Source organism: Hyaena hyaena, unplaced genomic scaffold (assembly GCF_003009895.1).
Source record: "Hyaena hyaena isolate Hyena2069 unplaced genomic scaffold, ASM300989v1 scaffold_2, whole genome shotgun sequence".
Taxonomy (NCBI): domain Eukaryota; kingdom Metazoa; phylum Chordata; class Mammalia; order Carnivora; family Hyaenidae; genus Hyaena; species Hyaena hyaena.
In genome coordinates, this window is record NW_024080634.1 from 6,504,576 (window position 1) to 6,524,158 (window position 19,583).

The following is a 19,583-nucleotide window of genomic DNA, read 5'->3' on the forward strand; positions in this document are numbered from 1 at the left end:
ACTCTGAGCTAGCTGTCAGCACAGAGCCCAATGCGGGGCTCGAACCCACAAACTGTGAGATCATGACCTGAGCCAAAGTCGGACACTTAACCGACTGAGCCACCCAGGCGCCCCTAGTTACTTTAACCACCCAAATGTTAACTATTTAGAATTCAAACAAACTCTCCCAAATACATTAGATCAAGGAGCAAATAAAAATACAATAATTGACTAAAAACAAGAAAGTGTGAATGCTTCATACCAAAGCCTATGGGATACACCAAAGAAAGAATCCTCTGAAAAATTATTAGAAAAGGCTTTAAATATTTGGCCACAGTGAAATAACATGATATGTGGAATTTGCTTTAAAATAACTCCATGAGGAAGGGAAGAAAAAAGAAGAGAGCAAGTACGGTTGGGGCAGGGCCGTAGGTGAGAGATATTGATAATTATTGAAGCTGAGTGATGGGAATTTGGAGCTTTATTATACTATTCTCTGTGCTTTTCTGTATGTTTGAATCCCATAGTAGAAAGAGACTCTATTTTTGAAATATTAGCCAAGGTATGTTTTTTATCCCTCGTAATTCCTAGTAAGTACCTAGTAGGAGGGGGAGGTCCCCCCCCTCCAACCAACTCTCCCTCCATCAAATTTATGCCCCGGATCACGAATGGTGTGATAAAGAGCACTTTGCCCAAGACATGAAATGTGTCTGATCTAGGGGAAAAGGCACAGAAAGAGCAAAACAGATCTTGGGATTGGGTCTGGCTGCCTGTCTTCTGGAGTCACCATCCTGGCTGAGGGTGGGGCTGAGCTGGGCGATGGAAAAGGATGGAAAAAACAGAGAGCCTGAGGGAAAGAGAGGATTAGGAGACCCTGCAAGAGTGAGCTGCAAATTGAGGCGGCAGTGGGCAGAGCTGAGGCTTATTCTAGGAAGCTGTCTAGCATGGTGCTGCCTGGACCCGGAGGAGACGACAAACTGCACCAACAGGGATATTGGCCAAGATATGTGACATTTTTGAACCATGCACCTCTCTCCATCCCAGACAGAATTAACTTCAGAAAGAAGGCAAGAAAGAGAATGGGGATGTGAAAAGGGAATGTAATATACTATCAACTGAGTTCCAACTACATAGTAAGATTGATTTTTTTCCCCACCCTCAGCAGAAATGGTTGCTGGGGAGCTAAATTGGGTTAATTTACAAAGAAATGAAGATTGTTACTTTTTTGACCGTTTATGTGTTGTGCCGGTAGATTTTAAAACAGCTACATATACAAAGATCAATAGGCATTTCTATTTAACAGCAATAACCAGTCAGAAAATAAAATGAAAATAAGGATTGTATGTTCAATAGCAATAAAAATATAAAATGTTCAGAGTAATTTGAATGTAATATATGTTTGAGTTACATGAATAAAGCTACAAAGCCGAATTCGGAAATATAAAATAGGGGCACCTGGGTGACTCAGTCGGTTGAGTGCCTGACTTCAGCTCAGGGCATGATCTCGCAGTTTGTGAGTTCAAACCCCACGTCAGGCTCTGTGCTGATGGCTTGGAGCCTGGAGCCTGCTTCGGATTCTGTGTCTCCCTCTCTCTCTTCCCATCCCCTGCTTGTGCTCTCTCTCTCATAAATAAATAAACATCAAAACAAATATATATATATATATGAAAAATGGAGAGATGTACAGTACTTCTGAACAGGAAATCTAAATTTTAAAAAATGTCCAGTCTTATAAAATTAATTTTTATTTTTATTTTTTTTGATGTTGTAAAATCAAAGTACTAATTTATTAAATAAGTTATTTTACACAATATGAACATCAATATAATTACAATTGTAAAAAAATTTCTTATAACAAGGATGGACTGATTTTCAGATTTCCAAATCAGAGTCAGCTGTACATTTACACAGAATTGTCTTTGCATGAAGCCCAAAAGGGAACAGCATAAAAATGAGTGTTTCTGTAGCCCCTTTATTTTTGCTGATCAACAGTTTGTTAGAAAAGCAGCTGCAGGTTTGTTACCTAAGGTCTGAGACAGTAGAAGAGTCAAAGGTGTCATGAATTCACCTGTAAACAACTTTATGCCTGAACATCAGCCAATTCTGGAGGAAGTGAAGTCTTAGGGTGCTTGCTTTCAAAGTGCTGCTTGAAGGTCTTAGGGTCTGGCATTTGTGTCCTACACACAGTGCAGGTATATATTAAGGCAGCTTTGGCAGCAGCCTTTTGGTCATGTCCTTGTTTTTTCTTTTGTCCAGCTTGTTTTTTTGGCATTTTTCTGCTGAGACTGAATCTTCTGCTGTCCACGAGCCATATCCGGGCCGGGACAGTCTTGCATTGGAGAGACTGCGCAGCGCGAGAGGGCCGGAGGAAGTGGCCGGAGGGAGAGCTAAAATTAATTTTTAGACTTAAATAATTCCTCTCAATATAATTTTTAATGAGAAAATTTAATGACAATTTTTCTTAAAAAATAATAGTATTGATATATCTTTTAAAAAAGTTAATTGTAGGGAAAAGAGCTCTAGTAGGCATAAAGCATAGTAAAGTAATAAGTCAGAACATCATTTTGGCTTAAGATCAATTGGGCGGAGTAGCTCAGAGCAGATTCCAATTTGTTAGTATATATGAAATGTTATGGTAAAGGATGGTAAAAGATATCATCAATCTACAGAGAACAGAGGATTATTATTCAGCAAATGACATTAGGCTGAATAGCTTGATACTTAGAAAAAAGGTTAATTTAGATTTTGCTATCATGCCATAACCCCCTCCCCCCAGAAAATCTACTGAGATTAAAAAGTTTAGGACATAATAGAACAAGTTAGACATAGGTTTAATGGGAAGTGTGGAAAAACTTTTTGAGAAACACTATTGAAGTCTTGCAGAGGACATGACAGCAGCTTTGAAGGGAAGGAAAGGCATACCATGTTCTTGGATAAGAACGTTCAGTAGCATCAAAATGTTCATTGTCCTCTACTTAATCAATTTAAAGCAATTCCAATAAAAATACCATCGACTCTTTATTCTTACAGCCAGGCAGGTTGATTATAAAGTTTATTTGGAATGACAAATAAGCAAGAATAACCAGGAAAAGAATCCCAACAAGAAATGAGCAACTGGGGATGTGAGGGTCCTGGGCCAGGTCACACAGATATTAGCACATGTGACCCACTTTAACAAATAGCATGTGGAGGGAGTTCTAGGCCTGAACCTTCAAAAGGCCTGGCAACTTATGCTTTTGTACTTTGGGAGCTCTGAGAACCATGTAAGGAGCCCCAAGACCCTGGTGGAGAGACCATGTTGATGAACTATAAGGAGAAACAGAGGCCTTGGACAATATGTAGGGAGAAAGAGCACCATCCCCCCGCCGCTTGGACCAGCCTTCCTGCCTACCCCTCCAAGGACCTAACACGTGAATGCAGCCATCTTGGGCATTCTGCCCTTCTTGCTGTCTGACCACAGCCCCATGAATGACACAAAGCAAAACCAGCAAAAGTACCACTTAGCTGAGCTTCAGTCAACCAACAGAACTGTGAGAAATCATAAAAGAGCCATTACTTCAAGCCACTGAGTTTTGAGATAGTTTGTGATGCAGCAATAGATGATCAAAGTAAATGCTTACCTGAGGAGAAAAGACAGAATGGGGCAGGGGCAGGATGGGGATGGGGATGGAAGCTAGACTTCTTTGAATGTTCCATGCCACACAATTTTGGCTTTGGAATTATATACGTGTTTCACTACATAAAAAGCCATTTTAATTAAAATAATTAAGCCACATAGGGGCGCCTGGGTGGCTTAGTCGGTTGGGCGTCCGACTTTCGCTTAGGTCATGATCTTGCGGTTCATGGGTTCGAGCCCCGCGTCGGGCTCTGTGCTGACTGCCAGCTTGGAGCCTGGAGCCTGTTTCAGTCTGTGACTCCCTCCCTCTCTGACCCTCCCCTGCTCACGCTGTCTCTCTCTCTCTCCTAGAAATAAATAAAAAACATTTTAAAAATTTTTTAAAAAATTAAGCCACATAAAAGAGCTAGAAAACATAACTGAACTTTAAAAACTGTGGGGCTGGGTTAGATTTGGGAAGACTTTGTGCCTATTGATAGAATAGTATCACAAAGGAAAACAAAGGAATCAATTCAATGTATATATATTGTTACTACAGACAAAGGGAGAAAACCCATAATAAAAAAGAGAATGGGAAAGATATGCAACAGATATGACAAGCAAAGATCATGTCTTGATTAAAGAGATGCGTTAGTTTTCCATTAGTTTTCTATAACTGTGTAACAAATTACCACAAGCTTAGGGATTTGAAATAACACCTGTTTACTAGCTCACAGTTCTATCAGACATAAGTCTGGGTGGGCTCAACTGGGTTTTCTGCTTAGGATCACATACATTTGAAATCAAGGTGTCTGTTAGCTGAGATATTTATCTTCAGGCTCTAGAAGCATCCACTTCCAAACTCATTCAGGTTATTGGCAGAAGTTAGTTCCTTGTGGGTTGTTGGACTGAGGTCCTGTGCACTTGCTGGCTGTCAGCAGGGACCACTCTCAGCTCTTAGAGATCTCTCCCTCATCCTTCCACTGGACCCCTCCATCTTCAAAGATAGCAATGGCATATTGAATCCTTCTTGTGGTTTGAAGCTCTTTGAATTTCCGTTCTATCTTACTTTCTTTCCTTCTGGAGAAAACTTTCTGCTCTTAACAGGCTTATGATACAAGTTTAGGCTAATCTGGAAAAACTCCCAATTTTTTTAAAAAATATTTTTCTTTATTTCTAGGAGAGAGAGAGAGAGAGACAGCGTGAGCAGGGGAGGGTCAGAGAGAGAGGGAGTCACAGACTGAAACAGGCTCCAGGCTCTGAGCCGGCAGTCAGCACAGAGCCCGACGCGGGGCTCAAACCCACGAACCGTGAGGTCATGACCTAAGCGAAAGTCGGACACTTAACCGACTAAGCCACCCAGGCACCCTGAAAACCTCCCAATTTTAAAGTTAGTGGTGCCATATAACATAACATAATCTTGGGAGTGATATTTCATCATACACCCAGCTTCCACCCACCCTCCAAATGGAGGGGATCATACAAGGGTAAGGTCAGTGGGGGTCATTCTTGGAATTTTGACTACCAGCAGGGATAACATTTGAATCTGTAAGAACTCTAAAACGGAGTGTCAGGGTGGTTTAGTCAGTTGAGCATCTGACTCTTGATTTTGGCTCAGGTCATGATACCAGGGTCAGAGATCAAGCCCCACATTGGGCCTCTTACCAAGCATGAAGGCTGCTTAAGATTCTCTTTCTTTCTCTCCCTCTGTCCCTTGCCCCTGCTCATACTGTCTCTATAAAATAAAATAAAATAAAATAGTAACTAAAAAATACTCTAAGACATAGGACATGAATAACATTTGCAAAAGATGAAATTAAGGAGTAAGCAGACATATGGAAAAATGTTTAACTTCAATAAAAGAAATTCCAGGAAGAATCTTCAATTCCACAGGTTAAATTAGCAAAATCCTCAGTATTGACAGGGTTTTCATTCACTGATGATAGCAATGCAAATGGTACAACACAAAAGGAAGAAAATTGGTAATATATACCAAAGCCTTTAAACTGTTTATATTCTTTGACCTAGTAATTTAACTGCTGTAAATCTATCTCAAGAAAATAATGCTAGGGGTGCCTGGGTGGCTCAGTTGGTTAAGCAACCAACTCTTGCTCTTGGCTCAGGTCTTGAGCTCAGCTCAGGTCTTGAGCTCATGGTCATGAGTTTGAGCCCTTTGTTGGGCTCCACACTGGACGTGAAACCTACTTTTAAAAAAAGAAGAGGGGCGCCTGGGTGGCTTAGTCGGTTGAGCGTCCGACTTTCGCTTAGGTCATGATCTCACGGATCGTGGGTTCGAGCCCCGCGTCGGGCTCTGTGCTGACTGCCAGCTCAGAACCTGGAGCCTGTTTCAGTCTGTGACTCCCTCTCTCTCTGACCCTCCCCTGCTCACACTGTCTCTCTCTCTCTCTCTCCTAGAAATAAATAAAAAATATAAAAATAAAGAAAAAGAAGAAAAAAAAGAATCCTAAATTTGAAAAAAAAATCTTGAAATGCCATGATGTTCACAGAAAATTATTAATAATAAAAAGTGAAAACAACCGAATCAACAAAATGGGCAGGTTTGGTAAGCTATACCTCCAAGTCAGTGAGATATTATCTGCCACTAAAAACATGACTATGTGGGCAAAAAAAAGAAGCCATAAATTGATAGAGAAATACTCCATGTTTATGGCGTATAAGACTCAATATTATTAATATGTCCATTCTTCCATTCAATGCAATCCCATTCAACAGCCCAGCAGCCTTTTGTTAAAAATGGACAAACTAATTAAAAAATTGATATGATGGACGCCTGGGTGTCTCAGTGGGTTAAGCATCCAACTTCATCTTGGGTCATGATCTCCTGGTCTGTGAGTCTGAGCCCCGCATCGGGCTCTGTGCTGACAGCTCAGAGCCAGGAGCCTTCTTTGGATTCTGTGTCTCCCTCTCTCTGCCCATCCCCCAACTTGTGCTCTGTCTCTTTCGCTTAAAAAATGGATAAACATTTTAAAAAATTAAGATGATAATGCAAAGGATGATAATGCAAATTATTCAAATATAATTTTGAAAAAGAAGAACAAAGTTGAAGGATTTATACTGCCTGACATTAAGACCTAGGATAAAGCAATGGTCACGACATAAAGACAGACAAATACATCAATGGAATAAAGTAGAGAGTCTAGAAATAAACCCACACATATATCGTCAACAAAATCATATGAATTTCAACAAAGATGCCAAGATAATCTTGATGGGGAAAGGGAAACTTTCTCAACATACGGTTTTGGAACAACGAGATATTTGCAAAATCATGAAAAATCGATTTTTAAAAAAAGGGCCTCAACCCTTACCTCACACCATACACAAAAATTAACTTGGAATAAATCATAGACCTAAATGTTGTAGGGATAAAGTTTTTGAAAGAACACATAGTAGACGATCATCCTGACAGTAGGGTAGACAAAAACAGTCTTAGACTGAACATAGAAATCATGGATTATAAAAGGAACATGGTAAATTATACTTCTGTCATTCAAAATACACCATTAAGAAAATGAAAAGGCAAGCAACATGTTGGGAGAACATATTCACAGTAAACATATCTGACTAAGTACACATACCAGAATGTGTAAAAAAACCTCTTAAAACCCAATCATAAGACAAAGAGCCTAATTAATAAATGGCTCAGCATGTCCACTCCTAGTGTTTACCCAAGAAAATGAGGCCATATGTCCACACAAAGACTTCTAGTTGCGTGTTCATAGCAGCATTATTCATAACAGAGAGAAACCGGAAACAACCCAAACGTTCACCAAGTGGTGAATGGATAAACAAATTGTTGTAGATCCAAACGATAAAACACTACTTGTCAACACAAAAGTGTAAGCTACTGATACATACAACAGCACGGATGGATCCCAGAGATACACTGAGCAAAAGAAGTCAGCCAGAAAAAACTATGTACTTAATGTAAGTTCCAAGTAGGTAAAACTAATCATTAGTGACATAAAACAGATTGGGGGATGTCTGAGAGGTACCCGGAGAGGGTGGGGCTGTGACATAGTGGTATTGACCACCGAGTGTCAGGAAGTTACATTTAAGGCAATGGAAAAACCCATATCTTGATTGGGGAGGTACTTACACAAATCATCTATGTGTTAAAACTCATAAAACTACATATATATGTTCATGCAGTGAATATGTTTTACCTTATGTAAATTATAGCTCTATATGTTGACTTCAAAAGTATAGTTACAACATCATATGCTAATATTAGAAAATGGTTGTGTTAAAATGAAAGCTTAAAAAACATACAGAATTTAATCAATATGATTACAGTTGTGAGAAACAGGCAAACAAATAAAACACATGTGACATAAGTATCCAGGTTAACCAAACAAAAAACACAGAAAAGCTAGAAGAAAAAGAAATGCCCCTGAACTGTCAACAATGCTGGGGTATTTAGGACATGGGTATCTTTTGTCCTTTGCTCTTCTCACAAATATGCATGATTTCAAAAGTGTTTACCATCAAATTTAAAGTATTTACTATTAAAGCTAAGAGGTGTCGGCTGCCTTGGTTAGTGGAGCGTGTGACTCTTGATCTTGGGATTGTGAGTTCAAGCCCTGCATTGGGCATAAAGATTAGTTTTTTTTTTTAAGTTTATTTATTCTGAGAGAGACAGGGACAGTGCAAGTGGGGAAGGGGCAAAGAGAGAGGGGGACAGAGGATCCCAAGCTGCCAGCACAGAGCCTGCTATGGGACTCGATCTCGTGAAACCATAAGATCATGACCTGAGAGGAAACCAAGGGTCAGGTTTTAACTGACTGAGCCACCAAAGTGCTCTGGGCATAGACATTACTTAAAAAAAATAAAACAAAATCTGTAAAATATTTACTATTAAAGTTAAAACATGTATTTGCCATTAAACTTTTTTTTAAAAAATATAATTTATTGTCCAGTTGGCTAACGTACAGTGTGTATAGTGTGCTCTTGCTTTTGGGGGTAGATTCCCATGGTTCATCGCTTCCGTACAACACCCAGTGCTCATCCCAACGAATGCCCTCCTCAGTGCCCATCCCCCATTTTCCCCTCTCACCCATCCCCCATTCACCCTCAGTTTGTTCTCAGTATTTAAGAGTCTCTTATGGTTTGCCTCCCTCCTTCTTTGTTTGTAACTATTTTTCCCCTTCCCTTCCCCCATGGTCTTCTGTTAAGTTTCTCAAGATCCACATATGAGTGAAAACATATGGTATCTGTCCTTCTCTGACTTATTTCACTCAGCATAATACCTTCCAGGCCCATCCACGCTGCTGCAAATGGCATGGTTTCATTCTTTCTCATTACCATGTAATATTCCATTGTATAGATAAACCACATCTTCTTGATCCATTCATCTGTTGATGGCCACTTAGGCTCTTTCCATGTTTGGCTATTGTTGAGAGTGCTGCTATGAACATTGGGGTCCATGTGCCCCTGTGCATCAGCACTCCTGTATCCCTTGGGTAAATTCCTAGCAGTGGTATTGCTGGGTCCTAGGGGAGTTCTATTTTTAATTTTTTGAGGAACCTCCACACTGTTTTCCAGAGGGGCTGCAGCCATTAAACTTTAAAAGAGGGAAGAGGAATTAATTGATAAGGGCAGTCAGAATTTTTCCAATTGCAAGAGTCAGAAACTGATTTAAATGATCTGAAGCAAACCATGAGTATATTGGCTTTCCTAACTGAAGTCAAAGATGGGTTGTTTTAAGTGATATACAAGATTAATGTACTCATTTCTGGGTATTCTTCCTGATGGGAGATCCTTACCATTTATAGGAGAGACATTTGAAATCTCTCTCAAATAGGCAAATCGATGAATACTCAGTCATAAGCACTTTTGTCATTAAAAAGACAGTACAGGAAGAACAACTTGTTAAAGCCACGCATTTCACCTCTTACATTAATTGCGTGTTCCCAGCCTTCGAAAACTCGACTTGTGTCGAGCGAGCATTTGGTGCCACGCGGGTTTTCCTCCTCATCTGTGCTGTTTGCTTTCTGTGTACCTGCCATGAGGTGGGGTGTCGTTTACACAGAGACACTGCCCATGGGCCACCTGCAGACTTCCTTCAGCACATCCACCATGGGCCATCGCGCCCTGACACTTTGCAAATCCACTCAAAGCAAAGTGTAAATCCACTACAAAAGTTTTTACAATTGATGTAGCTAGAGCTTATGCAAAACAAGCCTGTCCCCCCAAATGTGAACTGTGGAGTAAAGTGAATAACTCTGAAAAGAATACAAGATGATGTCAGGGAAGGGGGGGGGGGGACGGGGCGGGAAATCATGGAAATTAACGTAATTTCCTGCCATTACTCATGAATGCCTAAGAACACGTCAGGGATGGGACTCATTGAGGTTTAACCACAACAGCAGCCTGGTCCCCACCCTGGGTCCTGTATCAGCTACAGGAGGGTGCTCTGGTCCCCTTTAGAGACTAGTGGATTTTCCTGGAATTTCAGGAAGGCTGGGTGGTGAGGAGGTGCCAGGCGCTTATCACAGCCCTGTAGGGAAGTTCCACATCGTGGTTCACCCTCTCTGACCCTGAGTGAGCAGGCAGTGGCTGCACCCGGTGGTTCATCCTCCAGATGGGGTGTCCTTTGTTTGCTTTCAGTTACAACCACATTGATTTAGCTTTTCTGTCATCACAGAGCTCTTCTTGCTTTACCTGGGCAGTTTCTATATTAATGGAAAGCAGTTTCAATGTTAATCCTAATGATGTGCCTAATCTGGAAATAGGTAAGGATCTAGAATAAAGGAAATGCTAAATAATTCCACAGAGCTCCACTTTTAAAATTCCAGTCAAAAACCCACATGATCATAGCATTCACGTAAAAGACTGGGATATAGCTTTCAGGAATTTTCTAGTCTGCTGTCCTAGTGATATCCACTAAACTGAGCAGGCATTTTGGCAAGGACCTTGGGGGCATCTATACTTTCAGGGCTCAGTCAGTGAGGCATCGGACTTCGGCTCAGGTCATTGTCTCACAGTTGATGAGTCTGAGCTCTGCATCAGGCTCTGTACTGACAGGGTGAAGCCTGGAGCCTGCTTCGAATTCTCTGTCCCCCTCTCTCTCTGCCCCTCCCCCACTCATGCTCTGTCTCTCTCTCTCAAAAATAAACATTTTAAAAAATTGAATTTCAAACTCCTAATCAATTAAGAGAGATTGGTGGGTCGGTAGATACGTGATAAAGCAAACTCAGCCACACGTTAATTCTAGAATCCAAATGTTTGACATATGTCTGTTCACTGTATAATTTTTTCAGCTCCACCCCATGTTTGAAAGTTTTATAATAAAAGTTGGGGTGAAAAGGGAAATAGAAACACTTACACAGTTTGTGGGGAAAATATATATTCATTCATTTGGTCAATGGTCTCACATTTATTTATTATGCTAAATCCTGAGGACTCACTGGGGACCAAAGAGATAAGGTCTTCCCTTCACATAGCGGACAACTTAGAAGGGAAGAGAAGGTGAAGGAGGAATTCCATCAGCAGAAAGAGTTATCATTGTAGGGCCTCTAATGATGTCATCTTACTCTGATCACCTCTGCAAAGCTCCTCTCTCCAAATAAAGTCACATTCTGAGGTCCTGCAGGTTAGGACTCTAACATATCTTTTTCGCAGGGACACAATTCAACCTATAACATCAGATGATCAGCTTTGGATTCTAGAAAGATCCTTCTGGCTGCAATGTGAAGAACACATCTCCCTAAACACCGTTAGGTGGTGTTTGTAGAAATCTTCACAGGAGATAGTAGTGACTGGACAACAATCATGGCAATAATGTAATAAGGAAGAAGAGAAGTGGGAAGAGGAGACATCTCAGGGTCTAGTCCCCGATGTGGTTTGATGATTGAAGGGGTGTGAGCTGGGAGAGGAGGAGGGCTTCTACCTAGAGGAGGCAGGGTCCCAAGTCTCACCCAAACCCCATTCCCAACAAGTGTGTTCGTGTGGCCTTCATGAAACTTATCGTCAGCACAGGGAAGTGTCCCCACTTCCTGGTTCTCCATGTCCGGGAGCCTCACTTCTGCCCTGAGATGCACCTCCTCAGGCCACCACACCTCCGTTCAGTAAGAACTCAAATTACCCATTCACTGCTAATTGATAGATCATTTAGTTCACTCTAAGTTCTGGAGGAAAATCTCCTGTTTATTTCTGGAATCATCAAACTTCCGTTTCATGTTCTTCTTCCCTGGAAGGTATTTATATGTGTGTTTTTCTTTCTTTCTTTCTTTCTTTCTTTCTTTCTTTCTTTCTTTCTTTCTTTCTTTCTTCCTTCCTTCCTTCCTTCCTTCCTTCCTTCCTTCCTTCCTTCCTTCCTTTCTTCCTTTCTTTCTTTCTTTCTTTCTTTTTCTTTCTTTCTTTCCTTCTTTCTTTCAAGGAAGCTTGGTCTCAGTGCTATACAGAGGATGCTTTTTACTCCAAAGATCTGCATGAGACTAGTCGCAGTTAGGTAAAAACTGTCTGCCTTCTGGAATTCAGCACAGTTGCATGTGAATTAAGTTCAGTTTCCACCCAGAAATGTACATATAACCTTAGAAATTTAGGCAGGAACACTGCCTAAATTTTAGTTCCCCCCAACAGATATCTTCCTCTTCTTTGTAGTGGTAGAAACCCCAATTATCTCAGGTGGGCATGTGTCTGTCCAGAATAATGTCCACATGTCTCAGGCACCTTTATCACTAGGTGTGGCCAAGTGACCAGGTTCTGGCCAAGGAGATGTTAAAGGAAGCCAAGAGTGCAACTCCCAAGAAGTATCTTTGAAAAAAGGTCTTTCTCTTTCCCCTTACTCACCCCGCTGGTTAGAATTTGGATGTGCTGGTTACATTTTGAGAAGTCCTCTTGGGCCACGAGGTGGAGGCTACTTGCTGAGGATGGAAGCAGGCTGAGGTAGGAGGAGCCTGAGCTCTTCATGACCATCGACCCCTCATACCAGCCTGACTGCCTACACTTATTTCTTTTAACATGTATTCATTCATTTTGAGAATAAATGCATTTGAGAATGCATGTGCACATGAGCAAGGGAGGGGCAGGGAGAGAGGGAGAGAGAGAGAACCCTGACCAGGCTCCATACTGTCAGCACAGAGCCTGATGCAGGGCTCAAACCCGTGAACCGCAAGACCATGACTTGAGCTGAAATCAAGAGTTGGACACTCAACCGACTGAGCCCCCCAGGGACCCCTGCCTACATTTATTAGAGAGAGCAATAAACTTCTCCCTTGCTATAGTAGACAGAATAATCTCCCTTCCCTACTCCCCAAAAAAGATGTTCATGTCCCAATCCCTAGAAACTGTGAATATGTTCCCTTCCTCAAGGGGCTTTGCAGATGAGTTGAGAATGTTGACATTGGAGATTATCTGGATGGGCCCCATGTCAACAAAGGGGTGCTGGTGAGAAGGAGGTAGGAATGTCAGAAACAGAAGGGGATGCTAACAGCAAAGGTTAGAGGGAATGTACCTTGAAAATGGAAAGAAGGGGCCCCTGGGTGGCTCAGTCAGTTGAGAGTCTGACTCTTGATTTCGGCTCAGATAATGACCCCAGGGTTGTGGGATCAGGCCCTGCATCAGGTTCCGCTTAAGATTCTCTCTCTCCCTCTCTCTTTGCCCCTCCCCTGCTCATATTCTCTCAGAAAGGAAGGAAGGAAGGAAGGAAGGAAGGAAGGAAGGAAGGAAGGAAGGAAGAGGAAAAAAGGGACATAATAAACCAAGGAATGTGGGTGGCCTGGAGGAACTGGAAAAGGTAAGGAAATGGATTCTCCTCTGGAGCCTCTAGAAACAACCAGCTTTGCAGATCCTTGACTTTAGTTCGAGAAGTCTTATTTCCAATGCCTGATCTCTGAAACTGTAAGAGAATAAATGTGTTGGATTTTTAAACATGTTTATTTATTTATTTTGAGGGAGAGAGAGAGAACACGCACACATGCGTGGGGAGGGTCAGAGAGAGAGAAAGAGAAAGAATCCCAAGCAGGCTCCACGCTGTCAGCACAGAGCCTGATGTGGGGCTCGATCTCACGAACCACGACACCATGACCTGAGCCGAAATCAAGAGTCGTTCAAATGATTGAGCTACCCAGGTGCCCCCAATGTGTGTTACTTTAACACTAAGATTGTGGCAATTGGTTATAGTAACAATAGGAAACTAATATAGCCGCTTGAGTGAGTATTATTTTGTAACCTCTGATATCTGCAGTTGACTCCAGTCCTAACAGAACTTAAGAGAGTGCACTGATTAAGCAGTTGAATGACGAGGACTCATAGGCAGGTGCGTGGCTGTGAGACATTTGGTGACATGTTTCCATTGCTGCCCTGGAAGGCATACTACCTGCTGACCTAGGCAGAGCGTGAGGAAAACATGGTTGGAAAATTTCAGAATCTGGGGCACATTCAGCTGCTTCCTGCCACTTCCTGGAAAGTCCAAAAGAGAGGGGAACTCAAGAAGAAGCCAGTCACCCTAGAAACAGAATGGGGAATTTGTTCTGCTTGGGAAATCCTCTCTGTCTGGAGTCTACAATGTAATTTGACTCATAAACTGATAAAGTGGAGTCTTGCTGAATTAAAAAACCCAACGGGGCACCTGGGTGGCTCAGTCGGTTGAATGGCTGACTTCGGCTCAGTCATGATCTCACGGTTGTGAGTTTGAGCCCCGCGTTGGGCTCTGTGCTGACAGCTCAGAGCCTGGAGCCTGCTTCGGATTCTGTGTCTCCCTCTCTTTGCCCTTTCCCTGCTCATGCTCTGTCTCTCTCTGTCTCTCAAAAAATAAATGTAAACAAAATTTTTTAATTAAAAGATCCAAACTTCTATAATCCAGGCAAAGGCAGACTGGGTCGGCAGTTTTACTGAGGCCTCCTAATTTCATGAAGACCTTTATATCTCAGTTTTCCTGCCAGACAGTCCAGAGACAAATGTCAGGGTGTGGTGTTATCTTCTGAACCAAGCCCACCATTTCATCTGATCCGAAGGTGGTGATCATTTGATTGAAGAGAAATGGTGGCAGACCATAGCGAATGATTTTTTAGGGTATGGGTGTCTCCAATATTTTACTTCTAAAGTATCATTCATTGTTTATCTGAAATTCAGGCTTAACTGGGAAGCCTGTGTTTTCTTAAACTTTGCTCAATCTGGTAGTCCTAATGGAACACACCAGAAACAAGCATACCACAAACCCATGAGGTTTGTGAAGGTACTTGTTATATTGATAAAGAAACTAGGGTGCCTGGATGGCTCAGTCGGTTAAGCATCTCTTGATCTCGGCTCAGGTTGTGATCTCACTTTTGTGGGTTCAAGCCCTGTGTTGGGCTCTACACTGACATCAAAGAGATTGCTTGGGGTTCTCTCTCTCCCTCTCTCTCTCTTTCTCTGCCCCTCCCTTGCTCATGCATACTCTCTCTCTCTCTCTCTCCTCTCTCTCTCTCTCTCAAAATAAATAAAAACTTAAAAAAAAATAAAAGAAACTGCCAAGTAGCTCACCAATTCCTAAAGCAACTCTTAGGAACCCATATCTGTTCCACTACCCAGGCGGCAAATAATCTCCAAAGCTCACTTCTGATGGGGCTTTTAAAGATGAGAGATAAGAAGTCCTCCTGCAGGGAGGCAGAAAGATACTGGGCAAGAAATCTTGTTCCAAAGCCAAAGGTATTCGGATGCGCTGTCCAAATAATTTACTGCCAGAGAGAAGGGTGCTCACCAACCCTGTTTCCCCAGGATTTGATCGCTGCTGTGGGCGAAGGACTTCTGGATGTCCTCCGTGACTCCCCTTTCCAACGGGAGTTTTTGCTGAAACTACTTTTCCTACTGCACCTTTGTACATTGCTCATTTTGAAGCAGATAACTATTCTTTAGGTTCATGGGTTCCAGACCACAAGGAGCCCTCTTCACTAATGGAGAGTTCTGGACACCACCCAAGATGCAGCCATTTGAGCTGAGGGATGTGCCTAAATGGAACTCTGAGGTTGTTGCTCTTGCTAAAAGTATAAATCTGTACTCCATGTGGGAAGAAAGGTATACAAATATTTGGGTGGCCGAAAGGGCAAGTTGGTTTTGTGGTGGTTTCCTTTTCTCTTCCAACATTCTGCCCCCTCTTCTATAGCAGAATATCTTCCATTGGCAGTGTGCTGAGATGTCCTGACTAAATTACAAGTTTATTCAGATATTAGTACCTTCATTTCCGGGCCAGACAGGGAAAGCTCGGAGGGCACAGAGCCTCTGGCCACAAACAGCCCTGCCCTTCTGCACCATTGTGCCATTACCAGGAAACAGCTGGGATGCTCTGAAGGTAGAATAAGCACAGTCCACATAAAACCACTCTCACTTCTGACACCAATTACAAGTTTGGGGAATTCCCCCCACCATCATGAGTTTCACAGGAGAGTCTCACAGAGCCCACTGGAAGCTGCCAACCCATAGTTACAGTTAAGAAGAACAACAAAAATACAGATTACAATCAGCCAAGGGAAGAAGTACAGAGGGCAGAGTCCAGGAAAGTACCCGGAGTAGAGCTTCCATCATCCACTCCCTGTGCGGTCACGGGCAGCATATTCTCAGCATCGATGCGAGAAGATGCACATGGAGCCCTGTCATCGGTGGAAGCCCATCCACCCTCTGAGACTGGTGTTTTATTGGGGCTCCAACCATGTAGCCATGCTGGTTTCCCATATGTCTGATCTGAGTCCCAAGCCCCTGTTTTTTTAAAAAAAAAAATTTTTGTTTATTTATTTTTGAGAGAGAGACACACACACAGAGTGAGAGCAGGGGAGGGGCAGACAGAGAGAGAGAATCCCAAGCAGGCTCTGAGCTGTCAGCACAGGGCCCTGACATGGGGCTCGAACTCATGGAACTGTGAGATGATGACCAGAGCCAAGGTTGGAGGTTTAGCCAACGGAGCCACCCAGGTGCCCCAGTCCCAAACTCCCCCTTTTTTTTTAATTTTTAAAAAATAATTTACTTATTTTTGAGAGACAGAGAGACAGAGCATCAGCAGGGGAGGGGCAGAGATAGAGGGAGACACAGAATGTGAAGCAGCCTCCAGGCTCTGAGCTGTCAGTACAGAGCTTGACGCGGGGCTTGAACTCACAAACTGTGAGATCATGACCAGAGCCAAAGTCGGATGCTCAGCTGACTGAGCCACCCAGGTACCCCCCCAAGCTCCTCTGGAAGCTGAACTAATACCTCATGGCCCAAAGACCTCATCCTAAATGACCTTGAATGACATGGACTTCCAGCATGGCAGCCCCTAATCCACACAGTCCCGTGAAGCTTAACACCCAATTGGAAACAGAGGACAAGAGCCAGACCACTTTCTGGGCAAGGTTAATGTCTTTACCACACAGATGCACTCTTCTGCACAATAGAACCTAAATTTTTTTAATGTTTATTTATTAATTTTGAGAGGAACAGAGAGAGAGAAAAGGAGAGAGAGAATCCCAAGCAGGCCCCACACTCAGCCTGGAGCCCGATGCAAGACTGCATCTCATGATGGTGAGATCATGACCTAAGCTGAAATCAAGAGTCAGACGCTTAACTAACTGAGTCACCCAGGCATCCCTAGAATCCTGATTTTTAATTGAGCACAAAGTACCTAGAATCAAGAAACCTAGGGGTGTCTGGCTGGCTCAGTCATTAGGGCATGAAACTCTGGATCTTAGGGTGGTGAGTTGAAACCCCATCATGGGAGGTAGATTGTACTTAAATTTTTTTTTTAGTCTTTAAAAAAAGGAAGAACTCAACCTCCACCAGAATCTCAACCTCCCCAGTTGTGACCACATAACTAAATTCTAGGCAATGGGCTATAAGTGGAGGTCGTATTTGCTACTTTTGGGAAGTACCCTTAAATAGAGGCGCCTATTTTGCTGCCTACATGGGGCTTGAAGACCTGTCTTGGCCCATAAGGTGAAGCTTTATGCTGAGAATGTGCACAAGCAGAGGAAGGGACCTGGACTCCTGTTGATGGAGGCACCCTTCACACGACTGTTTGGAGAAAACATTGGAATCATGTTTAAGCCACTGTTACATAGGGCTTTCTGTCATTTGTAGCAGGACCTAATTTCAGCATTTGCTTGAAACTTATTTTTTTTTATTGAAACTTCGTTTTATATTGCTTACATCCAGATTGCAAAACTCTATGCCTACTTGTTACGAGACTCACCTTTAATCCAATTCACCCCATGCCATCAGACCCTCCCTGGCCATGGCCTCTCTGTGCTGACTCCTGCCTCGCTGTGACCCCTGGCCTTGCTTCAGTGCAGGCACTTGATTTTCCATTTTCAGCTGAGGATCGGAAGGGACTGTTTTCTGATTATCTGACCATCACGTTTTCCCTGACTCACCAGTTGGAGATTGGACTTAACACCTAAACTTTGTATCTAAACTTCGATGTCGTTTTCTTGATACGCCTTTTTAAAATTGAAGAACAGATATTTGTTTGGTGAGAATGAAGACTTACAGACCTAAGACTTGATGTTTGCATTTTATCAAAATGTGCCAGGGTTCCCTATGCCCAGTTGCTTCGCATCATGTATACAGAGGCAGGATGAACACTGAATCTTTAATTTTTATGTTTTTGGTGTTCTGTCTGTTTTGAAGTTCATAAAACTTCCATCACAGCTTCTGCAGATAGCTGAGAAAATAATCGTTAAAACGTAAAAGATGAACAAAGACTACTCTTTTATAGTAAGAAGACAAGGATTTTATCCTTCCTTTATTTAAGAACAGCAGGACATGGGGACATGGCATCAGGTGACTTCTGCCACCATCTTCATGGTTTATCAGTCTTGGCATCAGAGGTTGGAGGAGGACGGGAGGAGTCATACTAAAACCCCAAAGTCTCACTTCTAATTTGTTTATGTTAATGACCTTGATGTTCTCATTTTCAAGGTAGAAGGGGTACGTGTGCGTGTATACGTATATACATATGTTAAAGAGACACAACGGTTCATATTCTCATTACTACTCGGGCAAAAATCAATGTTTAAAACTTCAATACGTATCGGGGCCCCTGGGTGGCTTAGTCGGTTGGGCGTCCAACTTTCGCTTAGGTCATGATCTCGCAGTTCGTGGGTTCGAGCCCCGCGTCGGGCTCTGTGCTGACTGCCAGCTCAGAGCCTGGAGCCTGTTTCATTCTGTGACTCCCTCTCTCTCTGACCCTCCCCTGCTCACGCTGTCTCTCCTAGAAATAAATAAAACATTAAAATAAAATAAAATAAAATAAAATATAATAAAACTTCAATACGTATCAACGAAATGTTTCTTAACGTTGCTCCATTATAAACCTAAGGAAAGAAAACAATGTATAAACCCTGAAGAGTAGAAAAGTCATAAAGCCTTAGGAGGGTTACCCAACAGTAATTATTAGACAAGAGCTTGCCAGGGATTTGTTTTCCCAGTGAAAAAGGCCTTGTGGAATTTTCTGGCTGTAAGGAACCTGAAAGCTTCTTGCACACGTGCCCTCCTTTTCCAGACAAAACAACCAAGACCCAGGGAAACCCACATAGATGCCAAGATCACCCTTCTAATTAACAGCAAAGCCAGGGGGCGCCTGGGGAGCTCAGCTGGTTAAGTGTACGACTCCAGCTCAGGTTATGATCTCACAGCTCGTGGGTTTGAGTCCCGTGTTGGGCTCTGTGCTGACAGCTCAGAACCTGGATCCTGCTTGGGATTCTGTGTCTCCCTCTGTCTCAGCCCTTCCCCGACTTGCACTCTGCCTCTCTCTGTCTCTCAAAAATAAATAAACATAAAAAAAAAAAAAAAAAAACAGCCAGAATCAGCACCCAGATTGTTCTGGCTTCTGGGTCACAGCTCTTTCAGAACATGCTGTGTCTCCTCTATGATGGATACAGACCTTTCAGATCATCAAGGTTAAGACGAAAGATCTCTTAAGCTGCAGGCCTGTTTAGATGCACCTTCCACTTAGATCCACTTAACTCATGCTCTTCTGGTTGGAAAGAAACTTGTATTCTGGTGAAGCAAAAGAGGTCTGTCTCCAGAATAACTCAGA

The 19,583-nt window shown here is 42.5% G+C and overlaps 1 pseudogene; it reads right to left on the reverse strand.

The window, feature by feature from the left end:
* Positions 1 to 1,931: 1,931 nt before the first annotated feature.
* On the reverse strand, positions 1,932 to 2,360 carry LOC120229930 (annotated as a pseudogene).
* Positions 2,361 to 19,583: the final 17,223 nt, after the last annotated feature.